General features: G+C 38.3%; 1 protein-coding gene across 1 annotated transcript in view; it reads right to left on the bottom strand.

Annotated features, from left to right (window-relative positions):
- Positions 1-17,759, bottom strand: part of LOC134649371 (uncharacterized) — a 385,348-nt gene that overhangs the window by 249,352 nt on the left and 118,237 nt on the right. The gene's annotated exons all lie outside the window — the stretch shown is intronic.

Here is a 17,759-nt window from a genome sequence, read left to right as displayed (position 1 = left end):
AAAATCCGCACTTAGTGCATATGAACTCATAAAATCACCGACTTTTCCTTAGTAGATTGTTTCCTAAGATGAAGCGGAACGACCGCTTCTTCATATTTAAAACAAATAGGCCACCAGACCGCTAGAGGTATAATTTATACTCGCGTGACAGCGTGACACGCGTCAAAACTCAATTATACACTTCCGACTACGAGCGTTTCCCTCCCCGCTCATTCACACAAGATGTTTACGCTGTCAACTGCCAAGTGCCTTTTTAACGATTCAAACACGTAAAGTAAATACACGGTGGCATGCCTAATAACATAAATATAGGTATATGCAGTGAAAAATGTCACAATGAGCGACATTTGACGTTCAAACACGGATTTCTGCTTATTACTCTTTTTTTATTTGTTTGATAGGATTTTTAATAATGTTGTAGAACAGTATCCCACTCGTATAGGATAATATACGGATTTAACATGGTCGCGCTTATGATCTATGTCATTTCATTCATCAATTTCGCACTTACATACTTGTTAGAAAATAATGACCTCGGTGCCAGACTGTAAAAGCGCGACCATTAGGTACGCTAATGAATTTACCTATTAAGATAACTTTTTTGTCTTACTCCTACCGTCACGTAAGATTGTAGTCAAATGCTCTCCAATTAAATATCTATAAAAAATAAACTAAAAATAACAGCCTGTATACCAACGTTACGAAACTCTCGAGTTATGTTATACCCCTCGGTTGTCAAATGTTTTGAGAGTCGCACAGAGATACTAAGGACTATTTTCTCCCGCAATAACCGCTCGCTGACCCCAAAGGGGCTTCCCAGAGGACCGTGGCTTAATTCGGACCCCAGGAATATTCAGACCCTGCCTAAATTACTCGCGACACGTACGAAATGAGGTCACCTCCCGCTGAATAGTTAAATTCAGGTTAACGGTCAAATCCTTAAAGTTTGAGAACACATTGTCAGTAATTTTAATGGGACGAAGTTTGCGGTTAGGCTGACAGCGGATTTGAGGTTTAGCCGTGATAGTTATCTTTATGATATAAACGCAAACTGTTCTTTGGCAAATTTTAGGGATTCGGGATGGAAGTTCTAAGGAGATATTAGCACGTTTTTATTGGAAAAAGGGAAAAGGACGTGAGAATAATGACATATGGACAGGAAGACTTTTACAAGTGACAAAAAATTGTATAAGTATGTCGGAAAAAATCTGACTGTTCTTACCGTACCGACTTGGACGAGACGACACTCCTTAATGCCCTAGCTTTCACATAAAAATAAAGTTAGTAAAAAGTTACACATGCGACGTTTTATTGACAATTTTTTTTTTGGAAAGCGTTGATTTTGGATCAAATTTATTGTTAGTTATTACTTATGATTTTTTTTTCATATCTTAATAAACGTTACATCCATTATGTATTATTATCATTTTTACTTTTAACTATCGAAAAATAATGTGGAATCCCAAAAAAGACATAAACGAATAAATCATAAATGTGTGGACTTTTTACTGGACTAAAAAAAAAGCGGGGATTTTAAAAATTTAGGGGATTTAAGACTTATTAAAAAAAAACTACTTACTAGATCTTGTTCAAACCAATTTTCGGTGAAAGATTGCATAGTAATGTACATCATATATTTTTTTTAGTTTTATCATTCTCTTATTTTAGAAGTTACAGGGGGGGGGGGACACATTTTACCACTTTGGAAGTGTCTCTCGCAAACTATTCAGTTTAGAAAAAAATGATATTAGAAACCTCAATATCATTTTTGAAGACCTATCCATAGATACCCCACACGTATGGGTTTGATGAAAAAAAATTTTTTAGAATTTTAGTTCTAAGTATGGGGAACCCCCAAAAAAAATTTTTTTTTTCTATTTTTGTGTGAAAATCTTAATGCGGTTCACAGAATACATCTACTTACCAAGTTTCAACAGTATAGTTCTTATAGTTTCGGAAAAAAGTGGCTGTGACATACGGACGGACAGACGGACAGACGGACAGACAGACAGACAGACAGACATGACGAATCTATAAGGGTTCCGTTTTTTGCCATTTGGCTACGGAACCCTAAAAACCAGCACCTGTATAAAAAATCTACTTATCGTTTCCTACTCTATAAAAGTAGAAAAACAAAGTCTTGAAAGGTATAAGACGGGACCTCTAATAATTTCTGAGAAACAAGATACCTATTTTTGGGTCCCATACAAAAAAACAGACTTTATTTTTTTCTGCTGTCAATATGCCTTATTTCGAAAAAATGTATACCACATTTATTGTTCCTGATATAATTCTCTTTCGGATAGCATTTTTCAAAAAATGATTTCCTGAAAAAAGTGCGAATGTCCTCTTTTCGAGCCATCCGGCCCACCGTGTAGCGTGAGTTTTGTTTTATAATCTATAGGGTCAATAGTCAGTAAACTAGAGCCAATGAGTGCTGAGTCAGTGACTCGCGCGCACTGGTCAGGAACGGGAGAAAGTCCGGCTTGTAAACAACGACGGGAATGCGCTGGTTTCATTTTCTAAACAATTTAGGTTGCGAGGTTAACTGATAAGCGTTGTGATTATTAGTTTTCATTATGCGGCTGTTAAGTTCATACGTATCTAATGCCTTTAAACGAGCAATTCTTGTATATTTATTTATTTATATGTATATATATTTTGAGGATCTCGGAAACGGTTCTAACGATTTTGATGAAATTTGCTATATGGGGGTTTTCGGGGGCGAAAAGTTGGTCTAGGTCTTATCTCTGGGAAAACGCGGATTTTTGAGTTTTTTTATGTTCAGAATCACACCAATCCAGGTTCTAACATTTATTTAAATGCACCAGATCTGCTAGCATGAGTTGCGTTCTCGCGCGCGACTCCATACATCTAGAGCGCGACTTCAAGTATGGGCTCGCGCGCGAGAACGCAACTCATGCTAGCAGATCTGGTCCTTATTTCATCACCAAAGTGGATAATGAACATGTATCATGAAGCCTAGTGAACATCACTTGCCGCCTTGTTGGGTTAACAAACTGTCTTCAACAAATTCTATAATTGGGTAAATCAACTCTTTTGTGTTCCTCGTTGCCATGGATACGTTGCCCTGAACAACTCTTTTATGGTATTTAAATTTACCAAACATTCATTTTTGTGGTAGTTTACAGGTAAGCCACCCTATAGGTACTATGCATGTTGGTAGAACTTGATACATTTCCTCTAACAATTGTACCATTATTGTCCCTCGGACAACGGAAAAAAAATAACGACACAAAAAGACGATCCTCCCAATTATACTCTTTCTCGCTAAACAAAAGTCACAGTATAAAGCTATAAATAGTCTCTGTATCGTATATTCATAACCTCATAAATAACAAATACGTTATGATGAATAGCAGCAGAATATTTTTGCAATGAAATACGAGATATGATCACGTGAAAACACGTGTCAATGATTTATCGCAGAGTTCGAAATTGAAAGTGACGGATAGGTGCGGGCGCGGTGTTTGCGAATACAATCAGCCATATTCGAACTTTAAGATACGTCAAATACTAGAGATTGAAATGATATGGATTGGATATGTCAGTGTCAAGTGATGTCAAAAGTGACGCGTTTGTTTGATGAAACGTCACTTTTGACACTTGTTTGACACTGACATATCCACTCCATATCGTTTCAATCTCTAGTATTTGACGTATCTTAAAGTTCGAATATGGCCCAATGTACAAATCGTGGGCATGCAAGGAATACATTTTTCATTAACGTTGACACTTACGTGGTTCAGGAAAACTTTACATTCCTGGCGTGCTGTATAAGGAAGTTTTTGCTTTATGTTAACGATTAAATATGAATGATGGATTGATAAAAAAATACACAAAGGACTTTTATTTCATTCGTATGTTTTTCGTTACAAAATGAATCAATATGCAGACGAGTTAAAGCCAAGTTAAGCACTTAATGAAGTACATCTGTATATATTTTTTTAATTTTGTTCAATAAATCTTAAATAAATATAACCTTCGCAGATAAAAAATATCTACGTTACTTATTAAGGTTTATTATATATACATTGTAATAAACAAAGGGAAACATGTTAGTTAGGTAATTACCAAATGTTACAAACTTTCCTTTATTACTTTTGCAAGATTTTAAAGAATAAGAATCCAATATGTATTTCCCACACAGCATTAACAATACCCTGGGCACTCACGAGATCCAAGATCACATTAATAAACACATAGGAAGGTCAGAGATTGAATATAGATAGAATATGAGTCAACCTCACCTTGACCCGACAAGCAAGCGTCACATTGATGTTATCGACAGTACAAATCTACTGAAAAGGGCAGATTCCGTTTTACGTTTGCACGCGTTTTGACTTAACGTAGCTTTAAGGATTTTTACGTCCTGGATAAAAAGGGATTCGACGCTTATACGTTACATTATTTGTTTCTGTGCGTCATTGCTGGCCTACTTTTATTTTATTGTCGATTTTTTAAGAGAAGGGCGGAAAAAATATGCAAAAAAATTACGAAAATCCCATATTTATTTCGTAACTCAGTGGAAGATACACACACACATACATATACGATACAATAGCGCTCAGAATAGCGTCTATTTTTGTCGATCTTTATACGAATGACCTTTTTTAAAGCGTCCTTATGGCAGGCGACAAAGTGGTACCTTTTGATTAAAATTGATACTTATTTGTTGTTGTTATTCTGTCCCGTAAACCAGGGGACACTAAATATTAGCATGTTGTGTTAATTTAAATAACATAAAGCCCGGGTTTTAAGAGTGACCCAGGGGAACGTAACCGTGGCAATAAATGACAAGAAAAAGTTTATTAACCATTACAATTAAGATGTTCTATGTTGAACGGTTAAGGTGACAGTCCATTTCCAACCGCAGCTGTACTACTGTTCATTTTACTATGGAAATTGACAGTAACAGCGACGCGTTCAGTATCAGTAGTGCAGCGGCGGTCAGAAATGGAGTGTTACCATTAAAAAACCGTTTGACAGATCACAACTTGCGTTCAAAAAGCCCCTAGTTATCCCAATAGATGCGTAGGTGTAGTACCTACCAGTCTGGCGAAAGTCTCCTTATAAAAATCGTTGTATGAAGTTTAAGCTAGCTGGTATGGCGGATATATATATCTTGCTCTAACAGCGGCATCCCTTTCTCACTTACCTTCACATCCGCCATTGTCCGCCATGATTTATGTTTACTGTTCGCCGGGCTTTTTGAATCGTGCATTTTTGTGTTTAAAATCTGTTGATATTAACTGATTTGACGTAACAGTTACGACCATAACTTGGTTTGAGCCCGTGAATGTGTACCTATTATGTGATCTAAAGCAAATATGCACTACAAAACGTGTGAGATTTGCGGTTTAAAGGCCGGTCGTGTTGGTGGTTGGTGGTCAAAAACGAACATTTATGGCTAAATTTCCATTGGATGAAGATAGGTAAGTTCAAAAATCTATTTGTTTTTCTACATAAAACACATAACGCATGTTTCTTTAGAAATTAAAAGAAATTCTGGAATAAAATAATATCATTGTAAAAGTTAGTGCGGTAAGTACCCAGATAATATCGATATTTTTTCTGACCAGTTCTTCCATGTTATTGAAAAATGTTTTGGTTTCCCTTGCCATGGGTATATATAAATAGAAAGAGACGAGCAAAAACACTACTTGACTAAAATAACCCGAGTATAATATCTTTCTATTAATATCGAAAAAAATTGCTCCTTTCCAGGTGTAAAAGATGGGTTCAAGTGACGAGTAATGAAGATTTAGCCTATGTGCCTATTGAAAATCAAGCAACCATGACTGACCAACTGCTGAGGCGACTAAGCCTCTTATTAATCAGAAACGAATGCCGAATTAAAAATAGATCTTTCGCGGAATTAGAAGACCCCTTAGTAGACACTGTAAAAAAAGGTCAACAACAGGGTATATCAAAGTAGTAAATATTATTTTAAAAGATCTAATAAAATTAATTAATTAAAAAGAAAACTGTTGTTATCATTTATTACAATCATACTTTTCGTAACTTCTAAGTAAAAAAAGCGGCCAAGTGCGAGTCGGACTCGCCCATGAAGGGTTCCGTATTTAGGCGATTTATGACGTATTAAAAAAAAACTACTTGCTAGATCTCGTTCAAACCAATTTTCGGTGGAAGTTTACATGGTAATGTACATCAATGCTCGTGAAGTTGACCGCCCCACATCGAGCGCCCGCAAATGGCATATCTATATCGTTAGTTCATCGTTAGTTCACGTTAGTTCAGTATATTAAATCGTTAGGATCCGACTACAACATCGATTTTTTTAAAAAACAAAAGTGGGGAGGTCAACTTCACGCAACCGCCCCAAAATCGATTTTATGGTTTTTATCAATTAGAATCGATAGATAATCGTTAGTTCACGTTAGTTCAGTATATTAAATCGTTAGGATCCGATTCTAAGTATTTTTTTTTTTTCAATTTTGTGGGGCGGTCAGCTTCACGTGAAGTTGACCGCCCCATATCGAGCGCCCGCAAATGGCATATCAATATCGTTAGTTCATCGTTAGTTCACGTTAGTTCAGTATATCAAATCGTTAGGATCCGACGCATAACTTGTGTGCGAATTTTTTAAAGTAGGGGATAGCGCCAGCACCGTCTTCCACTCTAAAACCGTATTTATGGTTCCTATCAATTGGAATCGATATGTAGTCGTTAGTTCATCGTTAGTTCACGTTAGTTCAGTATATTAAATCGTTAGGATCCGACTACAAAATCGATTTTTTTTAAAAACAAAAGTGGGGAGGTCAACTTCACGCAACCGCCCCAAAATCGATTTTATGGTTTTTATCAATTAGAATCGATAGATAATCGTTAGTTCACGTTAGTTCAGTATATTAAATCGTTAGGATCCGATTCTAAGTATTTTTTTTTTTCAATTTTGTGGGGCGGTCAGCTTCACGTGAAGTTGACCGCCCCATATCGAGCGCCCGCAAATGGCATATCAATATCGTTAGTTCATCGTTAGTTCACGTTAGTTCAGTATATCAAATCGTTAGGATCCGACGCATAACTTGTGTGCGAATTTTTTAAAGTAGGGGATAGCGCCAGCACCGTCTTCCACTCTAAAACCGTATTTATGGTTCCTATCAATTGGAATCGATATGTAGTCGTTAGTTCATCGTTAGTTCACGTTAGTTCAGTATATTAAATCGTTAGGATCCGACTACAACATCGATTTTTTTTTTAAACAAAAGTGGGGAGGTCAACTTCACGCTACCGCCCCAAAATCGATTTTATGGTTTTTATCAATTAGAATCGATAGATAATCGTTAGTTCACGTTAGTTCAGTATATTAAATCGTTAGGATCCGATTCTAAGTATTTTTTTTTTCAATTTTGTGGGGCGGTCAGCTTCACGTGAAGTTGACCGCCCCATATCGAGCGCCCGCAAATGGCATATCAATATCGTTAGTTCATCGTTAGTTCACGTTAGTTCAGTATATCAAATCGTTAGGATCCGACGCATAACTTGTGTGCGAATTTTTTAAAGTAGGGGATAGCGCCAGTACAGTCTTCCACTCTAAACCCGTATTTATGGTTCCTATCAATTGGAATCGATATGTAGTCGTTAGTTCATCGTTAGTTCACGTTAGTTCAGTATATTAAATCGTTAGGATCCGACTACAACATCGATTTTTTTTTTTTAACAAAAGTGGGGAGGTCAACTTCACGCTACCGCCCCAAACTCGATTTTATGGTTTTTATCAATTAGAATCGATAGATAATCGTTAGGTCACGTTAGTTCAGTATATTAAATCGTTAGGATCCGATTCTAAGTATTTTTTTTTTTCGATTTTGTGGGGCGGTCAGCTTCACGTGAAGTTGACCGCCCCATATCGAGCGCCCGCAAATGGCATATCAATATCGTTAGTTCATCGTTAGTTCACGTTAGTTCAGTATATCAAATCGTTAGGATCCGACGCATAACTTGTGTGCGAATTTTTTAAAGTAGGGGATAGCGCCAGCACCGTCTTCCACTCTAAAACCGTATTTATGGTTCCTATCAATTGGAATCGATATGTAGTCGTTAGTTCATCGTTAGTTCACGTTAGTTCAGTATATTAAATCGTTAGGATCCGACTACAACATCGATTTTTTTTAAAAACAAAAGTGGGGAGGTCAACTTCACGCAACCGCCCCAAAATCGATTTTATGGTTTTTATAAATTAGAATCGATAGATAATCGTTAGTTCACGTTAGTTCAGTATATTAAATCGTTAGGATCCGATTCTATGTATTTTTTTTTTCAATTTTGTGGGGCGGTCAGCTTCACGTGAAGTTGACCGCCCCATATCGAGCGCCCGCAAATGGCATATCAATATCGTTAGTTCATCGTTAGTTCACGTTAGTTCAGTATATCAAATCGTTAGGATCCGACGCATAACTTGTGTGCGAATTTTTTAAAGTAGGGGATAGCGCCAGCACCGTCTTCCACTCTAAAACCGTATTTATGGTTCCTATCAATTGGAATCGATATGTAGTCGTTAGTTCATCGTTAGTTCACGTTAGTTCAGTATATTAAATCGTTAGGATCCGACTACAACATCGATTTTTTTTTTTAAACAAAAGTGGGGAGGTCAACTTCACGCTACCGCCCCAAAATCGATTTTATGGTTTTTATCAATTAGAATCGATAGATAATCGTTAGTTCACGTTAGTTCAGTATATTAAATCGTTAGGATCAGATTCTAAGTATTTTTTTTTTTTCAATTTTGTGGGGCGGTCAGCTTCACGTGAAGTTGACCGCCCCATATCGAGCGCCCGCAAATGGCATATCAATATCGTTAGTTCATCGTTAGTTCACGTTAGTTCAGTATATCAAATCGTTAGGATCCGACGCATAACTTGTGTGCGAATTTTTTAAAGTAGGGGATAGCGCCAGTACAGTCTTCCACTCTAAACCCGTATTTATGGTTCCTATCAATTGGAATCGATATGTAGTCGTTAGTTCATCGTTAGTTCACGTTAGTTCAGTATATTAAATCGTTAGGATCCGACTACAACATCGATTTTTTTTTTTTAACAAAAGTGGGGAGGTCAACTTCACGCTACCGCCCCAAACTCGATTTTATGGTTTTTATCAATTAGAATCGATAGATAATCGTTAGGTCACGTTAGTTCAGTATATTAAATCGTTAGGATCCGATTCTAAGTATTTTTTTTTTTCGATTTTGTGGGGCGGTCAGCTTCACGTGAAGTTGACCGCCCCATATCGAGCGCCCGCAAATGGCATATCAATATCGTTAGTTCATCGTTAGTTCACGTTAGTTCAGTATATCAAATCGTTAGGATCCGACGCATAACTTGTGTGCGAATTTTTTAAAGTAGGGGATAGCGCCAGCACAGTCTTCGACTCTAAAACCGTATTTATGGTTCCTATCAATTGGAATCGATACGTAGTCGTTAGTTCATCGTTAGTTCACGTTAGTTCAGTATATTAAATCGTTAGGATCCGACTACAACATCGATTTTTTTTTTAAACATAAGTGGGGAGGTCAACTTCACGCTACCGCCCCAAAATCGATTTTATGGTTTTTATCAATTAGAATCGATAGATAATCGTTAGTTCACGTTAGTTCAGTATATTAAATCGTTAGGATCCGATTCTAAGTATTTTTTTTTTTTAATTTTGTGGGGCGGTCAGCTTCACGTGAAGTTGACCGCCCCATATCGAGCGCCCGCAAATGGCATATCAATATCGTTAGTTCATCGTTAGTTCACGTTAGTTCAGTATATCAAATCGTTAGGATCCGACGCATAACTTGTGTGCGAATTTTTTAAAGTAGGGGATAGCGCCAGCACCGTCTTCCACTCTAAAACCGTATTTATGGTTCCTATCAATTGGAATCGATATGTAGTCGTTAGTTCATCGTTAGTTCACGTTAGTTCAGTATATTAAATCGTTAGGATCCGACTACAACATCGATTTTTTTTTTTAAACAAAAGTGGGGAGGTCAACTTCACGCTACCGCCCCAAAATCGATTTTATGGTTTTTATCAATTAGAATCGATAGATAATCGTTAGTTCACGTTAGTTCAGTATATTAAATCGTTAGGATCCGATTCTAAGTATTTTTTTTTTTCAATTTTGTGGGGCGGTCAGCTTCACGTGAAGTTGACCGCCCCATATCGAGCGCCCGCAAATGGCATATCAATATCGCTAGTTCATCGTTAGTTCACGTTAGTTCAGTATATCAAATCGTTAGGATCCGACGCATAACTTGTGTGCGAATTTTTTAAAGTAGGGGATAGCGCCAGCACAGTCTTCCACTCTAAAACCGTATTTATGGTTCCTATCAATTGGAATCGATATGTAGTCGTTAGTTCATCGTTAGTTCACGTTAGTTCAGTATATTAAATCGTTAGGATCCGACTACAACATCGATTTTTTTTTTAAACAAAAGTGGGGAGGTCAACTTCACGCTACCGCCCCAAAATCGATTTTATGGTTTTTATCAATTAGAATCGATAGATAATCGTTAGTTCACGTTAGTTCAGTATATTAAATCGTTAGGATCCGATTCTAAGTATTTTTTTTTTCAATTTTGTGGGGCGGTCAGCTTCACGTGAAGTTGACCGCCCCATATCGAGCGCCCGCAAATGGCATATCAATATCGTTAGTTCATCGTTAGTTCACGTTAGTTCAGTATATCAAATCGTTAGGATCCGACGCATAACTTGTGTGCGAATTTTTTAAAGTAGGGGATAGCGCCAGCACAGTCTTCCACTCTAAAACCGTATTTATGGTTCCTATCAATTGGAATCGATATGTAGTCGTTAGTTCATCGTTAGTTCACGTTAGTTCAGTATATTAAATCGTTAGGATCCGACTACAACATCGATTTTTTTTTTAAAACATAAGTGGGGAGGTCAACTTCACGCTACCGCCCCAAAATCGATTTTATGGTTTTTATCAATTAGAATCGATAGATAATCGTTAGTTCACGTTAGTTCAGTATATTAAATCGTTAGGATCCGATTCTAAGTTTTTTTTTTTTTCAATTTTGTGGGGCGGTCAGCTTCACGTGAAGTTGACCGCCCCATATCGAGCGCCCGCAAATGGCATATCAATATCGTTAGTTCATCGTTAGTTCACGTTAGTTCAGTATATCAAATCGTTAGGATCCGACGCATAACTTGTGTGCGAATTTTTTAAAGTAGGGGATAGCGCCAGCACAGTCTTCGACTCTAAAACCGTATTTATGGTTCCTATCAATTGGAATCGATACGTAGTCGTTAGTTCATCGTTAGTTCACGTTAGTTCAGTATATTAAATCGTTAGGATCCGACTACAACATCGATTTTTTTTTTAAACTTAAGTGGGGAGGTCAACTTCACGCTACCGCCCCAAAATCGATTTTATGGTTTTTATCAATTAGAATCGATAGATAATCGTTAGTTCACGTTAGTTCAGTATATTAAATCGTTAGGATCCGATTCTAAGTATTTTTTTTTTCAATTTTGTGGGGCGGTCAGCTTCACGTGAAGTTGACCGCCCCATATCGAGCGCCCGCAAATGGCATATCAATATCGTTAGTTCATCGTTAGTTCACGTTAGTTCAGTATATCAAATCGTTAGGATCCGACGCATAACTTGTGTGCGAATTTTTTAAAGTAGGGGATAGCGCCAGCACCGTCTTCCACTCTAAAACCGTATTTATGGTTCCTATCAATTGGAATCGATATGTAGTCGTTAGTTCATCGTTAGTTCACGTTAGTTCAGTATATTAAATCGTTAGGATCCGACTACAACATCGATTTTTTTTTTTAAACAAAAGTGGGGAGGTCAACTTCACGCTACCGCCCCAAAATCGATTTTATGGTTTTTATCAATTAGAATCGATAGATAATCGTTAGTTCACGTTAGTTCAGTATATTAAATCGTTAGGATCCGATTCTAAGTATTTTTTTTTTTTCAATTTTGTGGGGCGGTCAGCTTCACGTGAAGTTGACCGCCCCATATCGAGCGCCCGCAAATGGCATATCAATATCGCTAGTTCATCGTTAGTTCACGTTAGTTCAGTATATCAAATCGTTAGGATCCGACGCATAACTTGTGTGCGAATTTTTTAAAGTAGGGGATAGCGCCAGCACAGTCTTCCACTCTAAAACCGTATTTATGGTTCCTATCAATTGGAATCGATATGTAGTCGTTAGTTCATCGTTAGTTCACGTTAGTTCAGTATATTAAATCGTTAGGATCCGACTACAACATCGATTTTTTTTTTTTAAACAAAAGTGGGGAGGTCAACTTCACGCTACCGCGCCAAAATAGATTTTATGGTTTTTATCAATTAGAATCGATAGATAATCGTTAGTTCACGTTAGTTCAGTATATTAAATCGTTAGGATCCGATTCTAAGTATTTTTTTTTTCAATTTTGTGGGGCGGTCAGCTTCACGTGAAGTTGACCGCCCCATATCGAGCGCCCGCAAATGGCATATCAGTATCGTTAGTTCATCGTTAGTTCACGTTAGTTCAGTATATTAAATCGTTAGGATCCGACACATAACTTGTGTGCGAATTTTTTAAAGTAGGGGATAGCGCCAACACCGTCTTCCGCTCCAAAACTTTATTTATGGTTCCTATCAATTGGAATCGATATGTAGTCGTTAGTTCATGTTAGTTCAGTATGTGAAATCGTTAGGATCCGACTACATTACGTATTAAAAAAAAATAACATAAGTGGGGCGGTCAACTTCACGCTACCGCCCCATAATCGATTTTATGGTTTCTTTCAATTAGAATCGATAGATATTCGTTAGTTCACGTTAGTTCAGTATATCAAATCGTTAGGATCCGACGCGTAACTTGTTTGCGAATTTTTTAAAAAGTGTGTACCAAAAACGGTCACCCATCCAAGTACTGACCCCGCCCGACGTTGCTTAACTTCGGTCAAGAATCACGTTTGTTTTGTTGTATTGGAGCCCCACTTAAATCTTTATTTTATTGTGTTTTTAGTATTTGTTGTTATAGCGGCAACAGAAATACATCATCTGTGAAAATTTCAGCTGTCTAGCTATCACAGATCACGAGATACAGCCTGGTGACAGACGGACGGACAGCGGAGGCTTAGTAATAGTTGGTATTAGGCTCCCGTTTTACCCTTTGGGTACGGAACCAATACCAATATGATCGGATCAAGCGATACCAATATGTACAATGACAGCATTATTCTAGACACCTATGATTACGACTTTCCACTGCCGTGTTGCTTTGGGCTTTGTACTAACAAATTTTGACTAAAGCTTAAAACTACTGGGTCTATACAAAATAGTTCGTTACCTATAGATGGCAAGAAAACCTATTAGAAATGTGCAGTCAAGCGTGAGTCGGACTAATTACGTACATTTTGAATCCCTACGGGGTTTTAAACGGCAATTCTCTCGCGTTTCATAAAAAGAATACATTGTTAAAAATTGGGTAATGTACCCCTTGGAACGCGAGTCCGACTCGCACTTGGCCGGTTTTTTTCAACACAGTTTAATATTGTCAATATCTGTGTCCGATTGTTTTCCTTTTTAGAGCATAGAGGGCTATTGCCATAGTAAATTTTGTAGTCACGGTACATTTACTGCCATCTATCGACACACGATTAAAACTTAAAATAAAATTGAAAATGTATAAATTAATCAAAATATGTATACGGATAAATGATTTTTAATTTTTATTGTTCCATACTGACCCATGTTCTTTCACTGATATGTGTTCAAATTTTTAAATATCAAACGGTGTCGTCAACGCCTTCTAGCCGAGAATAGGCCTAAGGTATGGCGCCATCTATTCGAGAATGACTTTTCTTGATTTCGGAGGCACGTTTTTTTCTTAGACTTTATTTATTCTTATACGGAGTTACATATATCTTTGCTAGAGCCGAAGGGCTGTTTAAAACGATACGCTTATGCGATTTATGCATACAATTCCGATCGAACACAGCACAGCGCCATCTGTTGTATACTGCTCTAACTACGTGGCCGGCCACGTAGTTAAAGCTGAAGTATACAACAGATGGCGCTGTGCTGTGTTGCTAAGCTTTTGTCGCCAAAATTTGGGCCATACTATCTTATTACAAAAGAGATTATGAGCAATCACCCGTCCCGATCGTTTGAACTTTATGAACAAAGAAACTTTGTCGACATTGCCTTACACACTTTGATTTTTTGAAAATAGCGCCATCTAGCATCGAATAGTTAAACTACACACACGGTGTAGTTCCACTTCTCCACTAAAGATGTCACTACCAACGCCTATGCCCTCCTGTAAATATTAATTGGATTGCAGATTTTATTTTTATTTTATTATTAAGGTTCACCAACAGTGACAACAACAACTTATGCACTAAGACACTTGCGTACTATTCAATTGTGATTGCCCCACCAATTACAGGCGAACACAGCACGCATATTACTCTAAACATTTTAATATGATAAGAAGAAGGAATAAGGATATTGATTGATTGAGTTCAGTTACCTAAAATCAAGGAGTACAAGATGTGCAATCGTCACTTAAGTGTTTGCAGTAGGTACAGTTTTAAGTCGCTTTTAAACTTATTCTTATTTGGCTCATGCCGAATGTTCTCGGTTAGACTATTCAGGTAATACGAAATTGAATTTTGCTAATAGTTCTGTCACCATAATAGTTACTAACCCGGGGGACTTCAAATTTTCGCGCGGTTACTGCCCTTGTTTTATGTTATGAGCCCTTATTCTTTAGAGCGAGCGTTCACCGATTGTGCGAAATAACACTCTCGATAGATGGCGTTAGCGCTCGGTACGCGGTTTCCGATTGAGCTGAAATTTTGCATGCATGTATAAATCGGATGCCAATGCAATATTATGGTACCATCGAGCTCATCTGACGATGGAAGTGGCCATAGGAACTCAGTGATGAAACAACGCAACCTAATTGTGTTAGGGGTTTGTAGAATTGTCTCGATGAGTTGTTTGTCGTAAGAAAAGTTCAGTCAGCGATAAAAGCTTGTACCAAAAATGAAATTTTTGCCAAAAACTTATTTTATTTTATAAGCATGGCAGTAGTCAATAGAGTGTATGTGTTGAGATAATATACATGTCGGCGGCTGATCGTAAGATCAGGCATATCGCGGTGTGGTGCGATAGTGTGTTACGTTACGGCATTTAATTAAACAGAGAATTGCAGATTACATTGTCATAATGTCGCATCGCTATTTTAAAGCTGCCGCCCGTGTAGTTTTCATGGCTCCTCTACACGATGGGCCAGCGCTGGGCCAATGAGTTGGCCATACCGCCATACGATGGTTTGAATGGCTCCTCTACACGATGGGCCAGCGCCAGCCACTCCAAGGGACGCATTTATGCGTTAGAGGGAGCAAGTGATATTGCTATCTCATTCTACCGCATGGCTGCGTCCCTTGAAGTGGCCGGCGCTGGCCCATCGTGTAGAGGAGCCATTATGAACAAAGAAACTTTGTCTACATCGGGGTATAACAGTTTAACTCCCAAAACGGCCGTTGCGGCGCTAGCATCGCGTCTCCCAACGCCCCGCCCCCCAGCCCCCCACCTATGCAGCCGCCATTATACATTTGAAAAGTTTTGACCAGCGTTGCCAGATGGGTACGCCATAGTACGCCTTACGTACTATTTTATGGTCTTGCGTACTCGCGTACTCATCCGGCGATTTGCGTACTATTTTTATATTTTATCACCTGACAGCCTGTTAGAGTCGGACCAAAAAAAGTCTGCAGCGGATTTGATAGCCCACGCAGTGCAAGTGTCATTTATACGTCATAATTTAATAGAAGTTTGACGTTTAAAATAACACTTGCACTGCGTGGGCTATCAAATCCGCTGCAGACTATTCTTGGTCTGACTCTACTCCACTTGAACAGAATAAATATGTCGGAGCCGGTAGGTCTATGAAGGCATCAGGGGACCAGGCATCGGCTCCATGGTGGGCGGAAACAGTGGGCATATCTCGCACACAAGTCCAATACAATGTTAATGCAATAAACTCACTGACACTAGTAATTAGTGTAACTACGTATAGGTGCCGAATGTCACTAAATCACAATGACAATAAATTAAGTTCCAAATCACAAAGAAATCACACCAAGTTAATCAAAGCTTACACTACAAAGTTATCAAGAAACGGAAACGAATCCGTGGGTCAAGTGGTACAAGTAAGTACTTAAAGCGCACACGAAATCGCACGGCGCGGTTACGGGCTTACGGGACAGCACGCGTCCCAACTCAACCATGGCCCAAATCTTAATGCCCGCTCGGCATTTCATAGCTAAGCTCAGAACAAAGAACTAATATCAAATTTCATTCAAATACCAGACCCACGGCTACGTTCGGCAGTGTTTACAATAACCGCCCCGCTTCAAGGAACAACGACGTACTCTGTGACAATCACGCCTAATGCTGTTAATGTAAACAATTGACCAAGAATGCGGGCCACCTTCACGGGCCTCAGCCACTATAAGCTTACAGGTGCCCCGCGCCGACAAATATTTGTTAGGTTTTCCGATTAATATTATTTAGGAACGCACCCAAAAAATTTTTACTACTCAAACATACTTCTATAGATTATCTGTGCCTGTCGCACGCACGACAAGCAAGTGACACTGCCAATGGTCAAACTAATGACATTAGCACCATCAACATCATAGTCAAGGCAAAATCGAACATGTTACCTGTGCATTACAGTTTGATTTAGTTTAGTTTAACTCATCAACGGTACCTGTCATTCCCATACATTTTTTATTGATTCGTTAGCGATATCGTTTTTCGAAACGCGTTTTGGCTAGGCCCCCTGTATGTTTTGTTTTGGTTAATTTGGTTTGCGCTATGCTCTGCTGTTGTTGTGTTGGCGCTTTGGTTTGTCGTTTTCTAAGTTTTCTTTGGCGGTTTAATTTTCAATATTTTCATGTTTGTTGTTTATAATAGTTGTTATATCGATCAAAAAAGGATCAAATTGTGAGTTAGTATTACTATACATTCTTTTCTTTAATTGGATCGGATGTTAACCATATGTTAACAGGTGAATTATAGACATAATACATACAGTTTAAAACGATAATACAATTTTCCGCGTAATACTCCATTTTACATTTGTACCTGTAACTTGGTTTCATACCTCTTTTCACCCTACAGAAAACGAAGTTTTACTGTATTTCTTCAAGCAAATCTTGTCAGTAAAACAAGGCGCGAAATTCAAATATTGTATGGGATGATAATATATCCCTTCGCGTCTACATTTTTGAAATTTGCCGCCTTTTTCAGCCATGCGGTAGAATGAGATAGCAATATCACTTGCTCCCTCTAACGCATAAATGCGTCCCTTGGAGTGGCCGGCGATGGCCCATGGGGCCTTAACAATAACTAGTGAGTTTTGGTTGTCACTGTTGTCAGCTGACGAAATGATAAAGCTGTGTCCAGACGATATTTACCAAAGCTAGTTTACTGAACTTATTTAAAGCCCCTCCACACTCGCGCGTGAATCGCGGCACGAAGCGCGAACGCGAGTGTGGAATTGATTTTCGAACTTCGCGCCGCGATTCACGCACATGGTCTGGAGGGGGCTCTAGAGTAAGTACTTTTAATATGTGTGTATATAAGGAATTGTATGCAACTGTACATATAGCTGGTTAAGCAGATCTTGTCAGTAGAAAAAGGCGGCAAATTTTAAAAATGTAGGCGCGAAGGGATATCGTCTCATAGA

Source organism: Cydia amplana, chromosome 7, assembly GCF_948474715.1.
Source record: "Cydia amplana chromosome 7, ilCydAmpl1.1, whole genome shotgun sequence".
In the NCBI taxonomy this organism is placed as follows: domain Eukaryota; kingdom Metazoa; phylum Arthropoda; class Insecta; order Lepidoptera; family Tortricidae; genus Cydia; species Cydia amplana.
Note: the sequence above shows the minus strand (reverse complement) of the source record. Positions and strands in the feature narration are given on the sequence as shown.